The sequence below is a fragment of the Lissotriton helveticus genome, chromosome 7 (genome assembly GCF_964261635.1).
Source record: "Lissotriton helveticus chromosome 7, aLisHel1.1, whole genome shotgun sequence".
In the NCBI taxonomy this organism is placed as follows: domain Eukaryota; kingdom Metazoa; phylum Chordata; class Amphibia; order Caudata; family Salamandridae; genus Lissotriton; species Lissotriton helveticus.
In genome coordinates this window covers 1726896091-1726909650 of record NC_136068.1, presented here as the reverse complement: position 1 = coordinate 1726909650, position 13560 = coordinate 1726896091, and the positions used below count along the sequence as shown (strand labels likewise).

Here is a 13560-nt window from a genome sequence, read left to right as displayed (position 1 = left end):
ATATGCTCTAGAAGCGGTGGGGTCGGATTTAAAAGTGGGGTTGGGGTTATTAGGACACTGCAGATTGTTGTATTCGGTAAAATGGATGATTACATGGTAGTCTTCAGATTACACTTTATTAGGCTGGAGACGGATTGATAATTGATGAGTAAATTCCGTCGTTCATTTTGGCTTCGATGAATGCATTGCGTCCTTTAAATGCTTATGAAATGTTATATTATTGTTACCTCTTAAATATTGTGTGCAATACGCACACACAAATAACACTTTCGAGGTGGGTACTCCCACTTTTTGTACGCCATTCATTTGAACAACAGAAACCACTGTACTAAACACGCGTAGACGGCTGTTATCATGAGCATCGTCCTTGCAGAGGGTGAACCACCAACATTTCCAAACTCATTCTCTTTTCGACACTTCCTTCCTTCTCAGAAGGGTTCCTCTAATCTGATGTTCCCTTTTTTCCGAAATCCTCTGAGCCCCGCACGCCGCCGCACCAGTAGTGCAAGATCAGTGCAAGCTGAGAAGTGTTTGTTGTTCATCGGTATCGGTCACCATCTCCTGACAGCGCCGTTCCTCGGAGCGCTTCGCTTTTCACAGGAGATGCGTTAGGCCTCCTTGGACGGACTGGGTGTACTTCAGGCCGCTGCTCAGGTAAGTGTCGCCATTTTTGAACTACCACCTCTTGTCACTATCAGCTACTCTCCCACTCCCCTACTACTCCTCACCCGTACCCTCCCCCGCCGCTTATAGAGGTTTCACTGCAGAATTTAACTTCGGGGTCTGCAAGCGGACGCTCGAAGTAGTGTAACGATATGATTGATGACAGTATCTCTTTCACATTCCATAAAAGATTTCTCAGAACCATTTTCAAAAGCGGTAACTCTCTCTGCCAGGATAATGCGTATTAGAGAGGAGGGGTGTGGCTTAACGACCAGAGCTGCCGAATTTAGAGTTGGAATGCCAGGTTCGAGTCTCTGCATCGCGTGACATCCTGTGATTCTGGGCAAATCACTCAATATCTCAGTGTCTTCAAGATACAACACCAAACAAACTGGTGCTCCTGTAAAGTGCTGCGGGTCCGAGTTCGCGCTATATAAAAGGTAAACCCTAAAACAAAAAAACTGAATAATTTATTGCTTACTAAATTCTGGCTCGCTATGCAGTACTGTGCCAGTGTAATGCAAGTTATACAAGCATTCTTGAGTAAGATCACCTAATTCTATGTCAGCAACCCATATTTCAGTCCTGGATTTTCCGGTTACTCCATCACAACAGTGACGGATATGATCCCATCGGCCGAAATATAAAAATCCTATAAGATATATTGAGATTCATATTTCGGTGGACGGGATATAATTCAGTCACTATCATGAGGGAGGAGCCTGTCCAATAAGAGCTAAATCAGGCCACAAATGTTTGAGGTAAACAGGGACAGCCAGGGGTTTAGCTATCAACAGTGCAACAGGTGTAGCAGCACCGGAGCTCATGTAGCAGCACCAGGGCCCAGAACTGATGCTCCTTTTGCACCTCAGTTGTGGCTGATTTTTTACTGTGTTCCACAGGTTGTGGGCTCCTATTTTCCTTATATTTATTAGGGTGTCTGACAACGTTGCAGCACCCCCGGGGAAAGACTTGAGACGCAGTACCAACACATCTCAAATCTGGAAGTCCTTATAAACATCCATAACACGAAAAATCACCAGGCGTGAAGTGAAAAAGAAAGAAGCTCTGTGTAAAATAGTAATAGTTTACAAATTAGTAATAATTTACGAACTGGTCATCTGGCACTGCTGAGGAAATCTGATACTACCGGGGATCCTAGCTGGTATTCTAAGACACCTAGCAGGTCACACTAAGGATGTCCTGTAACATTGATAAGAAACTCAAGAAAAGCTCACACTGCAGTTCCCACAACACGAGAACCTACTTCTGGAGGAAGCTAATAGTTCCTGGGATCCTCAAACCACAGAAAAAGCTTTCACCTCGGAGCGCAGCTACCATTAGTGTAGCAGGTGCTGTGGCACCAGCGTAAGAGCCGTGAGGGGCTCATTAAACCCTGATAACTGCTGCTCATTTTTGCTTCCCCAACAGCAGATAAAGAGGCGGTTTCCTTGTTTGTGCCAGAGCCCATTGCATCCTGGCTATGCTTCTGTGTTAAAAATGGGATCCCATCACACTTAGAAGACACGCCTTACAGAAGGTCACATTGCTTGAGACCTCGAGTCCTAAGAAGACACAACCTGGATAAATGAGAAGCTCACTCTGATGAGGGCTCTAGTGATGAGAAAGTACTGCTCTCACTTTGTTTTCTCAGCTTTGTTTTCACCCTCCAAGCTGTTTTAAACAGCAGTGCGCTATGTTACCTTACTTCTGTGTCTGCTGTTTGTGTCACCTAGGTTCAGGATTCTGCTAAACTCTGTACGCTGATTGGATGAGAGGCAATATATAGACATAGGCAATTAAGTACACATGATCATGTCAATTAAAGGCATTCGCCTTCGCAGGTAAGTGTTTCTGGTCTTTTTTTTTTCAGACATGCTTCGTGTGATAGAACAGCCAATGCGTTTTGCCCAAACATGGGCTTCGTCAGGGCCGTAATGGCATACAAGATGAATGTGTTTTAGAATAATGGAATAGCACCACGTAAAACATTGTAAACCATTAGAGAAAAAAAAGTTCATAGAAAAAGGAGATAATAGAGAGGGAAAGAGAAAATAGCAAAGAGGGAGGTGAAAGTACTTTTCATAGTAGGAGTGTGGATAACAAGGTAATTAGATCAAGTGGGTAGTGCAGTATCAGTGAGCAGAAGAGTCTGTGATACTTAGAGACAAGCACATCTTACCAAAGGGTGAGTGAATTCCTTTAAAAAAATGAAACCTTAGAACCAAGCACATGTTGCCAAAGGGTGAGTAAAAACAATTGAAAAGTGACACCTTACATAGGAGATGCCTCTAGGCCAGTACCAGCGTGCACAAAAGATCTGTTGTAGTTAGATAAAACTAGCTTACCAATGGTGTATAAAGATGAAATTGATCCTCAGACGCGTATGTCAAGGAGGATTGAAGCAAATTCCTAAGAAAACGCCAGACCAATAAGTAAATAAGTGTGTCCACAACCAGATTGATAAACGTGAATGATTACTTGTAGAGAAAAGAAAAGGGGGGCATGACATACCTAGGGCACATAGGTAATGCTTGTATGAGTTCAAAGTCATGTGAGTATATATAGTGTGGTGTACCTGTAAAGAAATTGAATTATTAAAATAAGTGTATGGAGAAGCTAAAGTGCTCTAACATACGACGTAAAACTTGGTGGTTCAGTGAAATTACACCAAGTAACTACTCTAGCCATGAGCCTAGGAAGGGCGAGAAAGCTAATGCGCATGTGAAGAACATGTTTCATAAACAGAGAGTCAGGCCAAGATGATGTTCGATATATACAGAGAAAATTCAAGGCCCTTGAGTGCCATGCTATCAAACACATAAATTGTAAACAGTTTATGTGTTTGATTGCTCTTCTGCTCACTGATACTGCACTACCCACTCGATCTAACCACCTTGTTATCCATACTCATACTATAAAAAGTACTTTCACCTTCCTCTTTGCTCTTTTCTCTTTCCCTCTCTATTATCTCCTTTTTCTATGAACGTATTTTTCTCTAATTGTTTACAATGTTTTACGTGGTGCTATCAAAAAGAGGGTTCCTTCTCCTGGGAGTAAATAATGCTTAAGTTCCCAACTGGGGGATGATTTGCAATAAAGGAATGGGTTGCAGTGTTACGCTGATTACCAAATTTACAACTCAATATGTATGGACCATAAAGATATCATTAAAACCATGAGGCATACTTGTTAGTTAAAACATTTTCATACATTTATTAGAATAAGTAATCTTAGGTAGTAGTATGTACAAATCATATACACAATTTTATTCACACATTTAAAAAAGGTTTTCCAAGGAATAATTAAAAAACATTTAAAACTTCACTAATTCGGTACTTAAACATAAACATTACATAATCATATTCATAAAACAAAAAATTGTTACAAGAACGAAATTGTCGACGCGGCGTTTCGGTGCTTTTTTTCTGTTCTGCACCTTCTTCAAGGACTCGTACACAGCTTAATATTTTCTAGAAAACATATCATAATACATATCGTTAGGTCCAGATTTTTTCACAGTTGCACTTAGATTTATATCGCATGTTTAAGCTGTTTTCCCTCTATTTGGTAACCCCGAACACTTAGCAACCCCAGATCGTACGTTACTATATTCTCATATCTTTAGCGAGAGTATAGTGGATTATTGTCATCACTAGTCTAGTGTCCATGTCTTGGTTTTATTTTCTTGACATGAATAGGCAAACAATTAGCTTTTCGTGCCACAAAGATTTTTTATATATTATTGTCATTATTCTAGGCCGTTATATTCAGTATTATTCTTTACAGCCCATCGTTGTCTTTAACGTACCCAGGTTTAGTCTTTCCTGGTTTCGTTGTTATAGGTATTTCTGAGCACGTATCCCTCTGCTCATGTTGCTTTCATTCTTTACTACTATAGGAAAGATATGTCTAGTTTTAAATTAGCTCTATTTATTCAGGGAGTGTTGTATTTACGTGGAGCAGTCATGTGTAACTCTACCTTGTTTCTGTGATGTGTTGAAAAACTTTCCTCGGGTTTTGAAGAAAATGGACCAACTTCAATCCTATTGCAAGGATACATTTATATTATAAAGGTGGTCTCTTTGTTAGTAAATTACACACATTCCGATTTGTCAGAGATTTATTATTTTTATTTATCTAACATTCTCTCCATCTCTAATCGGTTTTGCTACTTCAAATTAGCCAGGTTAAAAATCATCACAGTTAAGTTATAATTTCTCTAAGGTGAAGATTCACTTTTGTGTTGCATGTGATTGTCCCTCACCCGCATCTCTGGTTTTTCAAAGAGTTATTTAAAAATTATTAAAAAATATTTAAAAAGATATCTTATTCTCAAGCTTACCGATCCTATTTCCTTGATCGTTGTAGTAGTAGGGGGGACGCCTCTGGGAGCTACCTTATGCTATTCCGTCCACCACTTTCACTGCAGGGCAAATGATATTGCTGGTTGGTTTTTAATTTATATATGATTTATTTTTACTAGCCTGACTCTAAGGGCTGATATTAAGTCATGGTTTCCTTACCTCTGTGTAGACAGGAATCTTTTAAGCGGTTAACTCTTGCATGTATTCATCATGGAATCAAGGGTCACTTTCTTTAAGCTTTTTTTTTAAAATTAGCTGTTCACTCTAGAGAAAATAATAGAGTATAGAATTCACTACTTATTCTATATTAGAGCTAGTTTCTATCTGTAGTTGCTGCTAAAGTTTTTGGTGGAAACACCCTTCTCTTACTTACTTATAGCTGGTAGCTGATCTGCGTGGCGTCCTCCTCCTCCCAAGGTTGGTTTCGAATGACTAGCTCTTAATCTGTGTTTGGTATTTATACTCTCCTTAATTGGTAGATTTTTAACACCTGTTTGGTGTTGTTGATGATTAGAGTGTGCTTAGGGATGGATAGAGCAAACCCATCGCCATCTTGTAGTGTGTTTTTATTATCTGTATTTGGACAATTTTTTGTTTATTTTATTTTATTAAGCGCCTCTGTTTTAGTAAGCCAGGTTTAGCATCAGTTAATTCATAAAATAAAATAAACAAAAAAATATCCAAATACAGATAATGAGAAATGATAGCAGGCTTCCTAATTAATTTTAGTTATTTTTACGGCATAACGAACAAGGATAATAAGAGCAGGTCTTTAGAAAACACATTTCTACAGGATCACTAAGAAATAGACAAAAAACAGTACAGGAACCCATAAGTCTGCAACAAACGACTTGAGGGTGTGAAGTACATGAATAAAAACACACTACAAGATGGCGACGGGTTTGCTCTATCCATCCCTAAGCACACTCTAATCATCAACAACACCAAACAGGTGTTAAAAATCTACCAATTAAGGAGAGTATAAATACCAAACACAGATTAAGAGCTAGTCATTCGAAACCAACCTTGGGAGGAGGAGGATGCCACGCAGATCAGCTACCAGCTATAAGTAAGTAAGAGAAGGGTGTTTCCACCAAAAACTTTAGCAGCAACTACAGATAGAAACTAGCTCTAATATAGAATAAGTAGTGAATTCTATACTCTATTATTTTCTCTAGAGTGAACAGCTAATTTAAAAAAAAAGCTTAAAGAAAGTGACCCTTGATTCCATGATGAATACATGCAAGAGTTAACCGCTTAAAAGATTCCTGTCTACACAGAGGTAAGGAAACCATGACTTAATATCAGCCCTTAGAGTGAGGCTAGTAAAAATAAATCATATATAAATTAAAAACCAACCAGCAATATCATTTGCCCTGCAGTGAAAGTGGTGGACGGAATAGCATAAGGTAGCTCCCAGAGGCGTCCCCCCTACTACTACAACGATCAAGGAAATAGGATCAGTAAGCTTGGGAATAAGATATCTTTTTAAATATTTTTAAATAATTTTTAAATAACTCTTTGAAAAACCAGAGATGCGGGTGAGGGACAATCACATGCAACACAAAAGTGAATCTTCACCTTAGAGAAATTATAACTTAACTGTGATGATTTTTAACCTGGCTAATTTGAAGTAGCAAAACCGATTAGAGATGGAGAGAATGTTAGATAAATAAAAATAATAAATCTCTGACAAATCGGAATGTGTGTAATTTACTAATAAAGAGACCACCTTTATAATATAAATGTATCCTTGCAATAGGATTGAAGTTGGTCCATTTTCTTCAAAACCCGAGGAAAGTTTTTCAACACATCACACATGACTGCTCCTCGTAAATACAACACTCCCTGAATAAATAGAGCTAATTTAAAACAAGACATATCTTTCCTATAGTAGTAAAGAATGAAAGCAACATGAGCAGAGGGATACGTGCTCAGAAATACCTATAACAACGAAACCAGGAAAGACTAAACCTGGGTAAGTTAAAGACAACGATGGGCTGTAAAGAATAATACTGAATATAACGGCCTAGAATAATAACAATAATATATAAAAAATCTTTGTGGCACGAAAAGGTAATCGCTTGCCTATTCATGTCAAGAAAATAAAACCAAGACATGGACACTAGACTAGTGATGACAATAATCCACTATACTCTCGCTAAAGATATGAGAATATAGTAACGTACGATCTGGGGTTGCTAAGTGTTCGGGGTTACCAAATAGAGGGAAAACAGCTTAAACATGCGATATAAATCTAAGTGCAACTGTGAAAAAATCTGGACCTAACGATATGTATTATGATATGTTTTCTAGAAAATATTAAGCTTTGAACGAGTCCTTGAAGAAGGTGCAGAATAGAAAAAAAGCACCGAAACGCCGCGTCGACAATTTCATTCTTGTAACAATTTTTTGTTTTATGAATATGATTATGTAATGTTTATGTACCAAATTAGTGAAGTTTTAAATGTTTTTTAATTATTCCTTGGAAAACCTTTTTTAAATGTGTGAATAAAATTGTGTATATGATTTGTACATACTACTACCTAAGATTACTTATTCTAATAAATGTATGAAAATGTTTTAACTAACAAGTATGCCTCATGGTTTTAATGATATCTTTATGGTCCATACATATTGAGTTGTAAATTTGGTAATCAGCGTAACACTGCAACCCATTCCTTTATTGCAAATCATCCCCCAGTTGGGATCTTAAGCATTATTTACTCCCAGGAGAAGGAACCCTCTTTTTGTTAGATTGTTGACCCAATCCTTTTCCTGCCAGAAAGGGTAACTCCCTATACACATTGTTGAATCTATAGCACAGTTTTTATGTGGTGCTATACGATTATCCTAAAACACATTCATGTTGTATGGCATTACAGCCCTGAAGAAGCCCATGTTTGGGTGAAACACATTGGCTGGTTCTATCACACAAAGCATATCTGAAAAAAAAAAGAACAGAAACACTTACTTGCGAATGCGAATTCGTTTAATTGAATTGTTCATGTGTACTTAATTGCCTACGTCTATATATTGCCTCTCATCCAATCAACTTACATAGTTATACTTATGGTCTACAGGCAGCAGAGCACTTGAGGTGGGCAATATTACAAACAATTCGTGACTAGTCCTGGTGGTGCAGTCATCTATGACCCAGCTGCTTTATCTCCTTTCTTGTCTTCTGTAAAACTCTGTCATGCCTTGGTTTTTTTGTGTGGACTTTTCAAAACACTTGACTGTGCTTTCTGGTACGACTGGGCTTGCATGATTCAGGGTCTTCTCACTCACTGCTTTAGATGATAGCATCTCTGTGATCCAGGTTGACTTACCTGTTGTTGAGCTGGTTTGCATCTGTGGACTACCACCTCAGTGTCTGTATACCAGGCCACACAGGTGAAAGGCTGGTGACAAGTCCTGGAATGCAGGAATTTCCCTTGCCCAGGGCTTTACTGGCCACTGCTCTCATTCCACCTTAATTGGTTGAGCATCAGGGCCTCAGAAATACTGACTGAACAAGTCCTGAGACAAGCATTGCTCTGCTTTCTTGGCCTTGTGTTTGGTGGTATTTCGAAGTAGGTCTCCCTCTAATGACTGTTCCTGGTCAGGACTCAATTTTGGGGTTATTTAATAGCATCTTTGAGCCAAAAACCTTGGGGTCATTGTTTGACGACAGACTCACAATGACCAAATAATTGAACACAGCCACCTCCTCCTGCTTCTTCATCCTGCGTATGCTCTGCAAGATTTTCCATTCACTCCCCACCGACACCAGACAAACAGTCACACAGGCCCTCATAGCCAGCAGACTAGACTACGGCAATGCACTCCATGCTGGCATCACAAATCAACTCATACAAAGACTGCAGATCACTTAGACTGCCACCACCGGACTCATCCTCAACATTCCCCGCAATGCACACATCAAGCCCCACCTCAGAGAGCTAGAGTGGCTACCAATCCAGAAGCGATGCCAACTCAAACTGCTCACCCAGTGTTAGAAATGGGGGGTCTCTTGTTCACAAAGGTAAGTACCTTTGTCCAAATAGGGACCCTTACTTCTTGTCAGGGTAAGGGGGATACACACTTTACATAACCCCTGCTCACCCCTTGGTAGCTTGGCATGAGCAGACAGGCTTATCCCAAAGGCGATGTGTAAAGTATTTGTACCAACACTCACAGTAACACAGTAAAATCACCACAAAAGGACACCACACCATTTTAGAAAAATAAAGTATCTTTATCTAAACTAAACAAGACCAAAATGACGAGAATCCAACATACACAATTAAAAATATGACTTTAGAAAGGTTATTGCAAAAATAAAGGTTGTAGAAAACAAATAGCACCAACCGGGGCTAGTGCAACATCGTGACAACAATAAATCCAAAGTACAGCACCGACTGCATGGAGCGCTGCATCCGGCACAGAGTCAAACAGACCCCCAAACAAATAGTACCTTGGAAACGAAGTCTGTGATGATGCACAGCGTCAAGGAAGTGAGGCGTTGGTGCCGATGTTGAGCCCGGCTCTCTGGCTGCCATGGGGGGAGGCGAGGTGAATTGTCCACGAGGAGGCAATGTGTCGTGTCCAGGACAGGGGAAGGCGGTTGAGTCGGCGGTGAGGCGTCGGTTTCGGTGATGATGCGAAGTCAGCGAGTTTGTGGAGTAACCGTCGGTAGTTATCTTCACCAGGATAACAGGATGCAGGCGCTGGCAATCACAGAGCCACTGCGAGTGCTGGTATCAGGCACGGCCAATAGCTACAGGCATCGGTGTGCATCGGTGGGCCTCAAAGGGTGTCGGAACTGAGGTGCAGGCCGGGCGATGTGTCGTTCACTTCATGAGCGGTGCCCCAAACCTAGGTGCAGGTCGTAGCATTACAGCGGCGTCGCTGACTGAAATAGGCTTTCTTACTTCTCTTAGGCTTTTTCCAGCTCCCAACAGCAGGAACAACCTGCAGAGGCCCAACACAGTCACAGGCACCTCTTGGCAGGTCAGAGCTCCCAGCAAGGACGTTCAGGGGAGCAGGGGGTGTCTTTGTGTCCCTGAGAATTCAAAACAGGAGGCAAGCTCTACTCAAGCCCTTCAAAACTTTCCTCAAGCAGAGGACACAGCACACAGCAAAGACCTTCTCCTTTCCTTGGCGGAAACAGCAACTGCAGGTAAAACTCCAGACACACAGGAAGGGCAGTACACTTCTTCAGTTTCTCCATCTTCTCTCCTTGGCAAAGGTTCCTCTTGGTTCGAGAAGTAGTCTAAAGTCTGGGGTCTTAGGCACGATATTTATACCCCAAAATGTCTTTGTTCTCATTGTGCAGGGAGCTCTGAGCCCCATTCAAACCACTTCTACCTTCACTGGTGCAGCATGACCACAGGAGGTGAAGACTGCATTGGGCAAGGGAGATAGGCTCCATTAAGGTGCAAGGTAAATCTCCTCCCACCACTTTATATGCAGCCAGGGTCTTTTTAGCTCAGGTCTGGGTCATCCAGGAAGGGCCAAGCACACCTCAACCCCCCCAGAGGCTGTCTACAGGGATTGCACATCCTCTGTCTCTGTCCCACTGAAACTAGACTGTCAATCCACAAAACTGGCAAAGGCACACAGGATGGTTGAACAAGAAAATAGCCACTTTCTAAAAGTGGTATTTTCAAACACACAATTTAAAAACCATCATTACTAAAAGATGTGTTATTAAATCCAGAGTTCAGGGATACCATACTCCAGTTCTCAATCTTATCCCTATGGGAAGATATGTTCTTTACATGTTACAAAGCATTCCTCATTCTGCCTTACAGGGCAAGATTGCATTTCAATAGTGAAAAGCAAAATTGGCAGTATTTCACTTTCAGGACATGTTACACACACCAGTACATGTCCTACCTTTCACATACACTGCACCCTGCCCAGGGGGGTACCTTGGGCCTACCATAGGGGTGTCCTAGGTGTAAGAGAAAGTAAGGGAAGAGTAGGGACAGGCAAGTGGATGCACTTGCCCAGTCGACATGGCAGTTAACAAACTGCACACAGGCATCGCAGTGGCAGGCCTGAAACCTCTTTTGAGGGTTACTCATGTGGGTGGCACAATCAGTGCTGCAAGTCCACTATTAGCATTCGATTTACCAGCCCTGGCTCACTCAGTGCAGTTTACTAGGGAACCACTGGTAAAACAAATATGCCAATCCGGAAGAAATAATCACAATTTACACAGGGAGCACCTGCACTTTGACTCTGATCAGCAGTGGCAGAGTGCCCAAATCATCTAAGCCAGCAAAAACAAAATACAGCACAGCATCAAAAACACAGGAGGTAGAGGCAAAAAGTCAGGGAAGACCACATCAAAGATGCCAGGTCTAACACCCAGGAATACAAAAACGTATACAATGTCAGACCTGCAAACCTCAACCACCGCCCCAACTTTCATCAGCCCACCAGACTGCTGTGCTCAGTGTCCTTCCACCTCGCGCAAATACTGCATGTCCACAAGAGCAAGTCAGGCGGACGCTCTTTCTCCAACATAGCTGTCAAATCCTGGAATGACTTTCCACACCACACCAGGATCTCCTCATCCCTTCTTGAATTCTGCAAGAAACTGAAGACCTAGCTACGCAACTAGCAGCCCTATTGCCCTACTCACCAACCCAGTGCCCCCTCAAGTTAAATGTGCGCTCTACAAATCCAAATAATATAAAATAACAGAACGCCCAAGGGTGATATGTATGTCCTAAGCATTATTGCCTGATTCTTTGCTGCAACGTGTAGTGCTTGGAGCAATGGCTCTACTTTTAAAGCTCCTTTGAACACTGAAAACCAACAGCAGCTGGCGGAAGGAGATTATTTTTGTTTTGTGTACCCACAAAAACCTAAGGGCCTTATTGTGAGTTTGGTGGTCCGACCGTCCAAAGACCCCTAGGAGACTGAAGCACCAGTGTTCTATGGACCTCCCTATTATGAGTTTACCTAGGTAACCACAGTGTGGCTGCGGAGATTTTGCAGCTGTGGTGATACATTTTCAATGTGTATTGATGCCTTTGTGAGCATTTCGACTGCATATGTGTCTGATGCACACATATGCATGATACATTTTTTTAAATACCACCTACTCATTGCCATTGTTTTGCCTATATTCGGGCAGCCCAAGCAATGGGTATATGGTACAAAAACAACTCGCCTATACATTGCTGCAAACAGGGCCATAATCCTCTGCGTGAAGAGGCTGATGTGGTACCTGGGGTACCTGATTTTGGGATCCACCTAAAACCCTGCCTGGAAAAACAAGAAAGGGCTGAGTACGAGCCTAAATCCGTTGGGGCTTATTTACAAGCCCCTTGCGCCACTTTTGCTTCACTTTTAAGATGGGAAAAGTGACGCAAAAGTGTCGCAAGAGGCTTGTAAGTAAGCCCCTTTGTTTTTGCCAACTGTAAGCTGGATGTCAGACCGCCGCAGTCAGCTCATAGAAAAGGTAACTTGTTATACAGATGGCTGTGTGAAACTACATGGTACCACACTATGGCAGCTGCCTTTTCTCGGCTGCGACCCCAGAGGTCAGCGGTTTGCTGGCAGTCTTAGCAAAGTCAATCCACAAAACTCATAATACGACAGTCATACAACCGAGCACGCGGGTGTTGGACCGCGGGTACCACAGTCAATGCGCCTCTAAACTCATAATAAGGCCCCAAGTCTCTTTGGCCTTTTGTCCCCTGCTTATTCCCCTAAGGCTCCACTCTCACCTATTACTGTACCAATTTACCCAACAGAGTTACCAAATTGTTTCCATATTTTTGCTTGGAAACAAACAGTTGGTATTAAGGGTTGTAAAGCTGAATTAGAGTTTGCTGAGCAATATATATGAAATAATTCCATTAATTCCAGACAAAGCCAAAATTACTCTTATTTTTCTTAAGATATGGTTTAATTTGCTGACACACAAAGATCCCTTAGTATTTTCTACAATTTTCTTAGTTTGTACAGTTTAATGCACCACAGCCCTGTGAGACTATACAAATAGCAATACAGCATCATATAGTATTAATGTGACAAAACAGGTATTCCTTGAAAGTAGTGGTCTGTGAATACCATCTTCCACTGACACCGAGCTAGGGAGCCTGGATTCCTCTTGGGTGTTTGGTTTTTGAGAGTGACCCCAACATTTTTATAAAAACATTTTGCCACAAAGAGGATTTCAAAATTTTACTAGCCTAACCATGATGTTTTCCAGGAGTGCTGCAGGTTCTCCTGGCCAAAGACATATTTTTTTTTAAATGGTGGCAGTAATGCAGGCTAAAAAAAATCGCAACCTGTTCTTTGGACATGTAAAAGAAAAACACACACAAATGTATTACATTTACAATGAAAACTGCATAAACAGTCTCGGGTTCCAATGCCAGCAAGGCTAACTTAGCTGTCCATCCTTCTGAGGCCAGTAAATACCAATATGTTGGGTAAAAGCAACACTTGCAGCTTATAGTGGTTAGAAACAGGATATTGTTTAGTAATGCACTATGTAAAAATAAGTTAATACTATTTCATT

General features: G+C 41.2%; 1 protein-coding gene across 1 annotated transcript in view; it reads left to right on the top strand.

Moving 5' to 3' along the window:
• Positions 1-466: 466 nt before the first annotated feature.
• Positions 467-13560, top strand: part of LOC144767649 (B-cell receptor CD22-like) — a 242245-nt gene continuing 229151 nt past the window's right edge. Inside the window, exon 1 of the mRNA XM_078651048.1 lies at positions 467-654. The gene's annotated coding sequence lies outside the window, so the exon portion shown is untranslated. The remainder of the gene's footprint in view (positions 655-13560) is intronic.